Source organism: Zingiber officinale, chromosome 8B (genome assembly GCF_018446385.1).
Source record: "Zingiber officinale cultivar Zhangliang chromosome 8B, Zo_v1.1, whole genome shotgun sequence".
In the NCBI taxonomy this organism is placed as follows: domain Eukaryota; kingdom Viridiplantae; phylum Streptophyta; class Magnoliopsida; order Zingiberales; family Zingiberaceae; genus Zingiber; species Zingiber officinale.
In genome coordinates, this window is record NC_056001.1 from 95,310,729 (window position 1) to 95,324,641 (window position 13,913).

At 39.1% G+C, this 13,913-nt stretch overlaps 1 long non-coding RNA gene across 1 annotated transcript; it reads left to right on the top strand.

The window, feature by feature from the left end:
* The first annotated feature begins 11,179 nt into the window (after positions 1–11,179).
* LOC122014506 lies at positions 11,180–12,486 on the top strand. Its single transcript, XR_006120692.1, has 3 exons — positions 11,180–11,227; positions 11,816–12,014; positions 12,272–12,486. It is a non-coding gene; the product is annotated as an uncharacterized LOC122014506 (long non-coding RNA).
* Positions 12,487–13,913: the final 1,427 nt, after the last annotated feature.

Here is a 13,913-nt window from a genome sequence, read left to right on the forward strand (position 1 = left end):
CCTAAAATCAAGTCTAAATCCTCCTAAACCAACATCTGGTCAACCAATCGATCCACTGATCGATTGGGGACTCTGGATCGATCGACCGATCGATCCAGCGCTGTTCTGTGCGATTGCACACTCGTCCCAATCGATCCACTGATCGATTGGGGGGAGGCTTGTCCCGAAGACTTGCCTAATCGATCGGCCGATCGATTGGGCATGAGCCAATCGATCGGCTGATCGATCCAGCTCATGATTTCTCCCTAAAATCAAGTCTAAAGCCTCCTAAACCAACATCTGGTCAACCATGACTTGTTGGTTCATTGTGCCTAGCATCCGGTCACCCTTGACCTGCTAGGACACCCTCACCAAGTGTCCGGTCAATCCCTTTGTCCCACTTGGACTTTTCTCCTCGTGCCAAGTATCCGGTCAATCCCTTTGACCTACTTGGACTTTCCTACTCGTGCCAAGTATCCAGTCAATTCCTTTGACCTACTTGGACTTTTCCAACACCAGATGTCCGATCAGCCTTGATCCATCTAGATTTCCTCGCCTGGCTTCACTCACCAGGACTTCCCTTCTGCCTAGCTTCACTCACTAGGACTTTCCATTTGCCTGGCTTCACTCACCAGGACTTTCTTCTGCCTAGCTTCACTCAATAGGTCTTTCACCTGGCTTCACTCACCAGGATTTCCTTCTGCCTAGCTTCACTCACTAGGTCTTTCACCTGGCTTCACTCACCAGGTCTTTCACCTGACTTCACTCACCAGGATTTCCTTCTGCCTAGCTTAACTCACTAGGTCTTTCACCTGGCTTCACTCACCAGGATTTCCTTCTGCCTAGCTTCACTCACTAGGTCTTTCCATCTGCCTGGCTTCACTCACCAGGACTTTCACCTAGCTTCACTCACTAGGATTTCCTTCTGCCTAACTTCCCAGTTAGGACTTTCACCTGGCTTCACTCACCAGGACTTTCCAGTTAAGTATCCAGTCAATCTTGACCTACTTGACTCTTCTTCACACATGAACAATTGCACCTGCAATCTTCATGTATTGACTACATGTATTGTCAAATATCGAAACCACAACATCAAGACTCGAGCTTGACTCAATTTAAGCTCAGTCAACACGGTCAACCTTAACCTGGGGAATATTGAACCAACAGTATGTATGACATGACATGATATTTTTATATTTTTCATAATAAAACATGAATATAAAATATGATGTCATGGCATATGATGGGCAAACAACGCATGGTAAATTAGCATAAATGAAATACCTAGATTATCTATCTAAGTATCCTTAATCCTTAACTAACTTAAAGTTTAAACCCTATATTGCCCAAATGTCCCAAGAAAATGCCAAAACCCAATTTTGACATTTCTTTTACTTTTCCTAATTTGTGCCAATTTAAATTAAGCATATTCCTCAAATTTTGACACCAATTACTCTTTTAAAGAGTAACAAATTAAGTTAAGGCTTAAGTTGCCTTTAATTCCTAAGAATGTACTACAATCCCAACTTGGTAGTTCTTATGATTTTCCTAAATGTACCAATTTAATTTTAAAATCAAATTTCTCACATTATGGCACATCTTACCCTTTCCAAGAGTAACTTAGTTATCCATTTCATTTTCAAAGGTTAATAATAACCTTGAAAATGCTCTCCGAGTGTCAACTTCATCAAAGTTGGGTTAACTACCCTTCTAATCGGAGTTGACACTCTCTATCCCATCTAAGGAGTAGAGAAAATGCTCCTAGGAACCCAAAACCTATTGGTGCTCCTTGGATGCTCTAGGTATTCACTTGGGATAACTTCCCTGGATACCTTCCTAGTGACCTTGTTAGACTTCTTGGAAGCCTTAGTCACATTTCCTAGATCAACTCTAGGGATTGCCTCCCTTGTGATCTTCTTAGTGACTTTCTTGGACTTCTTAGAAGTCTTAGTCACGTTTGTTGCAAAAATACTCTTAGGAATAACCTCCCTAGTATTTTTGACTTGACCATTTGACCTAGGGTTGGTTCCATAATCATATGGAACCATATGGTAATACGGCACATCCTTTTTAATTTTAGGTTTGTATCCCAAACCCCTATGGCCTGTGGATGACCCTTGTAGTGTTAAACTTAGGTTTTGCTCTTTTTGCCCTTTTAGGATACTTTCCATCCTTTTTTGGGTCTTTTCCATTTTATCAAGCCTTGACCTCAAGACTTGATTTTCTTCCCATAAATCCCTAGATTTTGATTTTTCTTTAAATCCTTGAGCATTTTTATTTCTAGACTTATAACTATGGTCCTTAGTGTTATTGCCTAACATTTTACCTACCTTCCTAATCCTAGGTGTGGTAGTCTTAGCATGGAGAGCCATATATTTTTCTTTAATGCTATCATGCTCCCTATTTTTATGGTAAATAGCATTAAAATGATAAAAATTTGAATTAGCATGCTTTTTACCATTATTTAAAAGGGTAGACTTAATAAATGATACCTTTCGTTTTACCTTGGAGGCTCCCCCTTTACTAATGCTTCCTCCCTTAGGCTTGACCGCCTTCTTTCCCTTAGGACATTGACTTCTATAATGTCCCTTTTGGTTGCATAAGAAACACACAATGTGCTCCTTGTTCTTCTTTGTTGTGGGGGCGGTCTCCTTGGGCTTCTCCTTACCCTTTGGTGCCACTTGACCCTTCTTCTTGGCCAATTTAGGGCACTTGCTCTTGTAGTGTCCATGTTCCCTACACTCAAAACATATAATACGATTTTTAATTTTAATTGAAACATTTATACCTTCATGTGTAGGGATGAAATCTTTTCCTTTTGATCCGGAGGTAGAAACTTCCTCTTGATCCGACAATGATGCTCCTCCAATAGATTTGACTTGACTTGTGGAGGATGCATTGTCTTCTTCTCCATTAGACCCGGATGTAGAAGCTTCTCCTTCTTCTTGATCCGGTGTCAACGAAGATTGCTCCCCCTCAATCCTAGAGGTGGAGGTTTCATCATCTTCATCTTGTACATGGAACAAAGAGTATGCTCCCTCTTTGCCCTTTTCATTGTATTCCTTTGAAGATGAAGTTTCTTGGACCTCTTCTTCGAAAGTTGAGCATCTCTCAACTTCGGAATCCTCTTCCTTTTGATCTTGCTCCAATGAGTCACCCTCTTTGGATTTTTCTTGATCTTGTACAGTGGAGGGGATCTCATGAATCGTTGCACATTTGCTCCAAAGCTCCTTGGCATCCTTGAATTCTCCAATTTGCTCCAAAATATGGCTAGGCAATAGATTGACCAAAAGCTTGGTCACTTTATCATTTACCTCGCTCCTTTGAATTTGTTCTTGGCTCCACTTGCTTCTCTTGAGAATTTTGCCCTTTGAACTTGTTGGAGCTTCGAAGCCTTCCATAAGAGAAAACCATTGCTCTATCTCCACCATCAAGAAATTTTCGATCCTTGATCTCCAAAGATCGAAGTTCATCATTGTGAATGGTGGAGGCACCCTTGTGTCGAATCTGAGTCCATCTCGGAATTCCATCTTGAAATTGAGCTTCTTGAATTCTCTGACTTTGATGAATTTGCTTCAACTTCTTCACCTTCTAGCTTTGTTGCCCCTTCCGGTGATGATTCCGGTGAAGAGCGGCCTCGCTTTGATACCACTTGTTGGGACCGAAATGTAGCTAGGGGGTGAATAGCTCATCCCGCTCCTCATGCTCTTCATTGCTTGTTTCTTCAATAATATGCAGCGGGAATACAAAGAAACAACACTAACACTAGGGATTTACTTGGTATCCACCTCAAGAAGAGGTGACTAATCCAAGGATCCACACACTCACGCACCCTCTACTATGTAAACACTCCTTTTCGGTAACTACCGAAGGTGGAGAAGCCCTACAAGCTCACAGTACAAGAAGAAAGGGAAGGGAAATATAATACAAGCAAAAGCTTACAAGATATGCACAAGAAAACCCTAACCCTAGCTTCTTCTTCTTGTTGAAACTCGCCTCTTGACTTGGACGTGCACTAGCACTAGCCTCCAAGAACCTTCAAGATCTGGCGAAGAGAGCAGGAGAGGATCGCAGTGTCGCGTGGAGAAGAGTCGAGGAAGTTCTACTGTGGGAAACGCTCGCCAATAGCTATATCCTGTGCCAACGGTCAAATCTCAATTGATTGGATTGCTCCCAATCGATTGGAGAGGCTTTGGATCGATCGGCCAATCAATCCAGAGTGCCTCTGTGCTCCTGGGAATCGCTTGGATCGATCGATTGATCGATCCAGAGCTTATCGTGTAAAATCGCAGCTCACAATCGATCGCCCGATCGATTGGAGGCTCACAATCTATCGACCGATCGATTGGGAGGCTTTCTGTTCACGTGACACTTCTCCCCAATCGATCCACTGATCGATTAGGAGGAGGCTTGTCGCGGGGACTCACCCAATCGATCAGCCGATTGATTGGGCATGAGCCAATCGATCGACTGATCAATCCAGCTCCAGGTTTTTGCCTAAAACCAAGTCCAAAGCCCCCTAAACCAACATCCGGTCAACCATGACCTATTGGTACATCATGTCTAGCATCCAGTCACCCTTGACCTGCCAGGACTCCCTCACCAAGTGTCTGGTCAATTCCTTTGACCCACTTGGACTTCTCTCCTCGTGCCAAGTGTCCGGTCATCCATGACCCACTTGGACTTCCACCAGATGTCTGGTCAACTTTGACCCATCTAGATTTCCTGTGCCTGGCTTCACTCACCAGGACTTCCCTTCTACCTAGCTTCACTCACTAGGTCTTACCTGGCTTCACTCACCAGGACTTCCCTTCTGCCTAGCTTCACTCACTAGGTCTTTCACCTGACTTCACTCACCAGGACTTCCCTTCTGCCTAGCTTCACTCACTAGGTCTTTCACCTAGCTTCACTCACCAGGATTTCCCATACTGCCTATCTTCACTCACTAGGTCTTTCACCTGGCTTCACTCACCAGGACTTTCACCTGGCTTCACTCACCAGGATTTTCCAATCAAGTATCCAGTCAACCTTGACCTACTTGACTCTCCTTCACAATCTCCCCACATGAACAATCACACCTACAATCTCCATGTGTTGTCTCTATGTATTGTCAAACATCGAAATCCAAACATCAAGACTCGAGCTTGAACCAATTCAAGCTCAGTCAACCAGGTCAACCTTGACCTAGGGAATATTGCACCAACAATACCCACTTGGTTCAGGATATGGTCTATGTGTAAGTCCCCACTAGGCTGACTACGTCACACCTAGCTCTAGTAATACTTCCTCGTTCTACGGATTTAAATTACTCTAACATGTGTATAAGAGTCTCATACTCTTAACATGTAATGTTTTGGCTAAAGACTTTGAGTAATAATCATAACGAATGACTATAGGGTATATGTCTCATCGCAAAGAGCGATGAATCCTCTGTGAGCTATCTAAACACCTTCGGGCACTTCTACTTATAACCAATCATCCTGGGTCCACATCTCCAAAGAGATGCTTACTTAAGATATCAAAGTATAAGCCTCTATGACCAAGGTGACTTGTATACCTCAAGTCGAAGGAGACTTGCACTCGAGCTATAGTAAGAACTTCATTGACATATCTATATATATGTAGAGAACCATATGGAGTCTTACAATAGGTCACTCCAATGAACTAGTTACCATAACTAGTATCTACGTTTAACTCTCGACATCCCAATGTCTCTAGCAAGTGAGAAACAACTGCTTGGTTAGATCAAGGAGTATAACCCATACTAGTCTATCAGAATTGATAATGTCCAAACTCATCAATTCATCGACTAGGAAATATTCCAATACATTCATAATTGCACATGTAAAGATACTCACAAGTTGTAATCTAATCATAAGTTCTCTCATGCTATGAATCATATTACGGACATTCAGTATATGAGTTTAAGATCCAATTAAATACATAAAGAATGTGCACCCAAATAGTGAATTTATATTTATCAAATAAATAGTAAAAATCATAAGGCGATTGATTGCCTTAGGATATCCTTCAAAAACTAACATAAAGACTATTAGGACTAAAAGAATTTAGATATTTCCATAATGATATGATATTGTCTACTTTGGGCTTAAGCCCTCATGATTTTATTTTTGGGCGCTACTCAAAAAGTCTCATACCAATAGAGATATCTTTCTTTTATAAGTCCATTATCATTTCCATATATTTTCAATGTGGGACTTTGTTTGCAACCTTTGCAACCCAATAATCCCCCTCAAATGAAGGATCACCCCCTTAAGCCTATTCGCTTGATGTCATCTGATCCTTGACCCACTAGGAGTTTCCTACCCCTTGGTCTAACCAACCTACTAGGACTTTCTTGTCTACTACAACTAGAACTTCTCTACCTGGTGTCTTGTCATCTTGATCTAGACATGGGAGCCCGCACTTCCTTCATTAGAGGTCAAAATATCACCCATATGGCTCGATTGGACCATGACTCTTGTGTATAGTCAACGGTTAGTCCTTCTAGCGATTAGTCCTTCTAGTAGCCCAGACTCTGATACCAATTATTAGGAAAAAGAGAATTAAGATATCTCTACAATGATATTTTATTGTCTACTTTGGGTCTAAACCCTCATGATTTTATTTTTGGACTCTACCCAAAATATCTCGTACCAAGGAGATATCTTTTCCTTATAAGTCAATGATCCTTTCCATGTATTTTCAATGTGAGACTTTATTTATAACCATTGCAACCCAACAAAGACAGTACTTTGTAATAAAATGAAGGATGGATTTCTTAAATATTGTTTGATACTCTATATTGAATGAGATTTAGTTAAGGATATAGATGTATATTCTATTATAGATATTTTATGTTTTAAAATCTTGTAGGGCACTACTTTGTTGAATAGAATAATGTAATGACTTTTTTTGATTATACATTTATTTTTAATAATAATATATAATTTATTATATTAATTTCAATCCCTCCAACTCGAATTCCTAGATCCATCTCAACGAGAAGGTCACATCAAGAATAATTGCTCCAAGCTAAAAAAACCAAGTAAAAAAGGAAAGATAAAGCAAAACCCAAGGAAAGAATGCTAAAGAGCCAACGAGAAGGATGATACGAAAAGAGCCAACGAGTTTGGTTGGTGATTCTCTCTTTGGGGCTCCTACCAACCAAGAGTCAAGCAGCAGGTTCTCGATCCATGGCGATAACTCTGTCTGCCGCATGGAGCCCATATCATTTCTCCAGTTGAACATTGCTTTGGATGTCTCTTGCATCGTCCATCCCCACAATAACTGGCAACATTCTCGAACCATTTTTTTTGTTTTTCAAAAAAGAAAACATATCTTCTTAATTCTTTCTGAACTTCCTTGTTCTGGCGTTTTCTTTGTCGCTTGTGATCGAAGTGGAAGAACTACATTAGTTCAGACAACGGGGGGCTTCGTTAATCAAGTTGCAAGCCACCATTTGCACGGTGCCTACATTGAAAGGCTTACACACGATTGTGGGCGTGCTCAATTCAACCACTCCTGTAAATTTGAATGAAGTAGCTAGCCTTACATCTCGATTGATGCATTCTTGAAGTTTTTCATTCTTTCATGTTTTTCAATCGTTTTCAATGCTTCCACAATCACGAGATGCATTATAATTACGATTATACATGATTTGATTTACGAGACTCAGCACTTTTACGCCAGATCTTCTGTTTTGATTATTTTTTACCAGTATGAACAAATTTATTCTTTTCAAAGTAGCATTAAATTTTATATTTTATATTCAGCCATTAACAAATTTATCTGCAACAACAAATCAAGTGAGTTTTGAGTCAGTGCAAAGAACTGGTGATACGAAACGGGACGTATTCAAAAGAGATATCGATAAGCTTTCAACAACTTGGTAGCAAATAAAACTCGAATGATTTACAAAGGTCAATACAAACGTTAATACTCTCTGAAAATATTTTTATGCTAGGATAAATAGATGGTGGTTATCGACCACAGCTTAAAGTAACAGATCAACAGTATGAATGTGCCCATCAATGGATAGCCAATGGAGACACTTATCCCTCGCAACCAATTAAATGCACAGGGTGCCAAAGAGACACACAGAAGAGGGCACGAATTCATTGCCCAAACTGCTTAATAACCGCATGCAATTTATGCGGCCCATATTATTTTGGGCAAAAGGTATCAATACTACCCCCTTCTTCCACTCCTTTCTTTCCTAACAAATTGTTACAGGAACAACAGAAATACATCTCCTGATGTGAATCTAAGATAGAAAGGCTAAAACAGGAAGTTTCTTATTACAAAAATCTTTATGAAGAACTAAATCTTGAACGAGATCTTCAACGTGATCTTGATACTCTGGCTACTACACACCTTGAAGACGAAGGGGATGAAGAATTGATCACTTCTTCACAACTTGCTCATGTACTTTATACAGAAACAACTGAAAGGGTTTCTTTAGCGCAAGGCAATCCAAGTCCCCGACTTGTCAAAAATTTGTTATATAATCTTCAGGTGGAAATTGATATTCCAGGTATCCCAAAATTTATGTTAACAGCAATTTTAGATACTGGAGTTACTACCTGCTGCATAGATCAAAATTCAGTACCAAGCAAGGCACTAGAAGAAAATTCTTTTCTAGTACACTTCTCTGGCATTAATTTGCAGCAAACAGCAAGGTAAAAATTGAAATCAGGAAAGATGACAATTGGTGATAATAATTCAGAATACCATACACTTACAGTTTCCCTATGATCTTGGGAGACAAAATTCAGATGATTATGGGTTGCAACTTTATTCGAACTATAATTGGAGGAGTACGTATTGAAGGTAACATTGTTACTTTTTACAAAAATTTGACCGTGGTAAACACTCTTCCTGCAGTAAATACACAGGCAGCAATCCAAGAGCTTGATCTCGAAGAAGAAGAATATATACAGATAAAAGAAGTGGTATTCTATTCTATTGGTTAGTCTTCACAGGCCTTTTCTGAACAATTTGGGCCTTTATTGAAAGAATTAGAGCAACAAGGCTATATTGGAGAAAACCCATTACAACATTGGGCTAAAAACAAAATCTTGTGCTATTTGGATATTAAACATCCAAATTTCATAATTGAAGACCAGCCTATTAAGCATCTAACTCCAATGCAGAAATCAGCCTTCACTAAACATGTGGATGCATTACTTAAGCTCAAAGTTATACGACCCAGCAAGAGCCGACATCGTACTACAGCAATCATTGTTAATTCTGGTACGACTATTGACCCTATCACGGGCAAAGAAAGGAAAGGCAAAGAGAGAATGATCTTTAATTACAAGCGGCTTAATGACCTGACAAATAAAGACTAGTATAGTCTCCCAGGGATTAATACGATACTACAAAAGGTTAGTACAAGCTCATTATATTCAAATTTTGATTTAAAGAGTGATTTTCACTAGGTAGCAATGCACCCTGAGTCCATAGAATGGACAACCTTTTGGGTGCCGAATGAGCTTTATGAATGACTCGTTATGCCTTTCGATCTTAAAAATGCACCCGTAATTTTTCAAAGAAAAATGGATGCATGTTTTAAGGGTACAGAAGACTTCATTGCTGTATATATAGACGACATATTGGTTTTCTCAAAATCAAAGCAGGAGCATGCAAAGCATTTAAAAATTATGCTTACTATTTGTCAAGAAAATGAGCTGATACTGAGCCCGACCAAGTTAAAGATTGCAGTTCCAGAGATTGAGTTTTTAGGCGGTGTACTGGGCAATCGACAAATCAAACTTCAGCCTCATATCATCACCAAAATTACTGAATTTCAAGAGGAAGATCATATGACAAAGAAAGGGATGCACTCATGGCTAGGTATTCTTAACTATGCGAGGAATTATATTCCTAATCTGGATAAATTACTTAGCCCCTTATATGCAAAAATAAGCTCAACTGGTGATAAGCATATGAACTCCCAGGATTGGTCTCTCGTCAAACAAATCAAGAACACAGTTCTAAACCTTCCCAATCTGGAAATACCCCCTGAAGAGAGTTTTATTGTCCTTGAAACTGATGGTTTCTCAGATGGCTAGGGCGGAGTTTGTAAATGGAAACATTGTAAGTTTGACCCCCGATCCCTAGAAAATTAAAGGTATGTGCTTATGCTAGTGGAAAGTTTGCACCACTAAAATCCACTATAGATGCTGAAATTTATGCTGTGATGAACATGCTGGAAGCTTTGAAGATTTATTATCTTGATAAGAAGGAGTTAATTATCAGAACTGACTGTCAAGCTATTATTAGCTTCTTCGGCAAAACAACAACAAATAAACCCTCAAGGATTTGATGGTTGGCATTTACTGATTATATAACCGGCACTGGTATTCCTATTAAGTTTGAACATATCGACGGCAAAGATAATTTACTTGCGATTCATTATCCCGCCTAATCACTTGCCTTATTATTTCAGAATGGCCGGAAGTAATTCTCAATGGACTGGGGTTAATTCCTCAGGCTCTACAGGAAGTCTAACAAATGCCAACACCAAAGGCAAAGGAGAGTCTTTTGGAGGCACTCAACAGCCTCTCTCATTGGTTGAGCAGTACCAGCAGAACCTCAAGTCAAAGTCATACCCTATCAGCCCGGAGGTTGATAACAAACGATGAGAAAAACTTCACCAAATACAACAGCAATTGGCAGTACAAGCACAAAATGCACTCCAACACCTACGTATAGTGCATATGCTTAAAGTAAAAGAGTGTCAGTCCCTTAGTACAAAGGATAACTGGTGGCATGATTGGTTACCAATAGCAAAGCAAATTGATCAACAGCTGGAACAGGTAGCGTATCTACTAAGTGATGCCGCCCGACGCATGTCTAATTTCAAAATATAAGTGTGTTGTGTGCTTTGTAAAAAGAAGGAATCAAATCCTGATTCCTTCTTTAAGTCATGTTAATTGATAAGTGTGTTGTGTGCTTTGTAAAAAGAAGGAATCAAATCCTTCTTTAAGTCATGTCAATAATTGAGTGTGCTATAAAGAGAAGGAATCAAATCCTTCTTTAGTCATGTCACATAAGGAATAATATCCTTCTTTAATAAAGTCACCTCATACTCGATCTTAGCAGATAAAGCGAAATCCTGCCGATAGGGCCCACTGTGCATCCGAGGCTTTCTCCTTGCATCTATAAAAGATGAGTTGAGGAGCCTCTGCAAGATATTCAAGCCTAACTTAGGCAAGCTCCAGAAGTAAGAAGTGTCTGTATTGTAAGTTTGCTAAATACTTATCCTTTTACTTCAATCCTGTTTTCCGCTTTGCGCCACCCTCTATTTTGTTGTTGTTCTTGTTCACTGTTGTTTTTGGTATTGCACCCCCTCTATTTTTAATAAAGAAGCAATAAATATCATGCTTTCTAATAGTTAGAGTTCTAAATAATTTTTTTTTATAAGTTTAATATGACACATTAATAATATAAAAATTTATTAAAACATCTCCAATGAATAGAGTTCTAAATAAATATTTCTATAATTCAATTTATATCATGAGTTGTATGACTCCATAGTCCATACATATTACATCAATTTCGAGACAAAAAATTAAGTTTGAGTTTTCACTACTATTCTTAAACTATAAGCCTTAAATCTCACATATACAATGATTCAAAACTTTTTATTATTTTTTTTTAATTTTACAAACCCCTTATAAACCTTGTACTGGAGATGCCCTCAAGAAAAAAGGACTAAGGGAGCCTTCTTTGCCTCACTATTTTGAATTCTTATTATTTACGTAAGCTTTTTTTATTTAGTGTAGTCCATTCCTTTCATATTGAAAGCTCACTCTATGTCTAATTTTAGGATCCGTCCCTGATTGCCAGAGCTTTTGGGAGAGATCATGAAGCGGGTGGATGCCGACGGGGAGTAGTGGTTGCAGAGGAAGGACATTGTAGCTTATTTGCCTACGCCGGCGTCTGCCGTAGGTGGATAAATGAGGCGTGGAGTATTGTTCAGCAACTGCGTGAGGCCGGCAATATCACCTTCGCATCTTCTCAAAGAGGTTTCTTTTGTTTTCTCCCATGACTTTCCTCCCATTTCTTATTTCCTTTGCAAGTTCCGTTTTTATCCATTTAGGAATTTGAGGCGGAGCTGGTTCTCATGAAATTTGGTGTTTTTCATTCATGGAAAATTAATTCCTTCTTTTTTGTTTGCTCTAGTTACTTCAAAATAATATTATTTGTGATATATATTTGTTTTCTTTGTGTATTGATCTGCAATCTGAATCATGATTCGTTATTAATTTGTGGTGCAATCTAGCCTGGACTGAGGGACTCTCCGGTACAATGCTTGATCAGAAGGAACAAGAGCAACTCCAGACATTGTCTCTATCTCGGCCTTATATGCCCCAGGACTATGATACTATGGTATAATATGTAGATTGTTATTCAGAGCGATTCGATCCTCAGTTGTAACGTAAAATTTTTTTTTCAAATGGGGTGCAATCAAAAGATGTTGAACTTCTAGGGTGATCATCGCGTGGACTTCTAGATTTATCCTGATAACCTTTAAAAAAACTTCCATAAAACTAAATCAATTATCTCATAAATAATCAATAAAATTAACTAAAATTATTATTATTTTCTATCTCGGCCTAAGGTGATGTTTCCGTAAACTTATAACTCTTTTTAATCTTATTGACATGACCCTTCTAGGTGTAATTCTGTTGAATGCCACGGTCAAACTCTATATGCATTGGGTGGGCCGTTTCACATCATTTTAATAGTTGATACTTATGGGGAAGATTAATAAGTATTTACAAAGAGAGCAAATGAACCAGATCTAACTATTTTTATAATCATACCAATAAGATTAAATAACAATAATATCACATTGTCTATAATATTGTTCAAGGTTTCGGAGGATGAACTTCATTCTCAACTAACGGATGCAATTAACATTTATATATGATGAAATGACTTCTATATGATGAAATGACTTCTTTTGATTTGATATTCATCTTATATTTTATGAAAGAGATTATGAGAATCATAGATATCCTTTTTCAGACTTTACAAAGTAAGTCATAAGATATTATAAATATAATGGAGCTTGTATATATATTATCTACTAAAATTTTATTCAACAAATGAGGGATAACAAGGCTTCGGAGTAAAATGGATGATATTTTTGTAAGTATCCTAAGTTAGTTTGATGTGATCAATAGAATTAAGTTAGGTCATATATATGTGATGTCTTATGTTTGAGTGTGTAAGAACTTAGGAGCACAAGAAGTCGAATGGAGGACATAGTGAATGAGAAGGATGACACGGGAAGGGAGTCGATAGGCTCGGTACATCTGAGGGACGAAAAGTTGTGGAAGTATACACTGGTGGAGCGAGAATGCACACGGTCTATCCGATGGACGAGAAGTCGGGGAAGAAACATGCTCGAGAAGAATGTCAGAGTTGGATTCAGATAAACTCAACTTCAGACAACCTCAGATCGCCCAAGCGAGCGGGGGCCGAAAATGATCAACTCGGGTGTTGACCATGAAGACCCGAGGTGCCTCAATTGGCTTGAGGTGCCTCGGATGCCCCAATAGAGCAGTTGTTGCAGAAGTAACTTGAGGCGCCTCAATTGACTAGAGGTGCCTCGGATGAACAATAGCTAAGGCACCTTAGATTAACTGGAGGCACTTCCGATGTTTAGAACCATTACGACACAGATAAGAAGCAAGAAACTATGTTAGCAACATTCGAGGCACCTCCGATGAATTGAGGCACCTCCGATGAATTGAGGAGCCTCCGATGTTGCCAGATTAGTTTTTTGAATGTTACATGGATAAAATTTTATCCACTTAGAGGTGCCTCCAACTGTTCGAGGTGCCCCAAAATGTCATGTCAGCAAAGCAGTCACTTTGACCATTGAGCTATAAATAGAGCCCTGGAGCTAGTTGTAA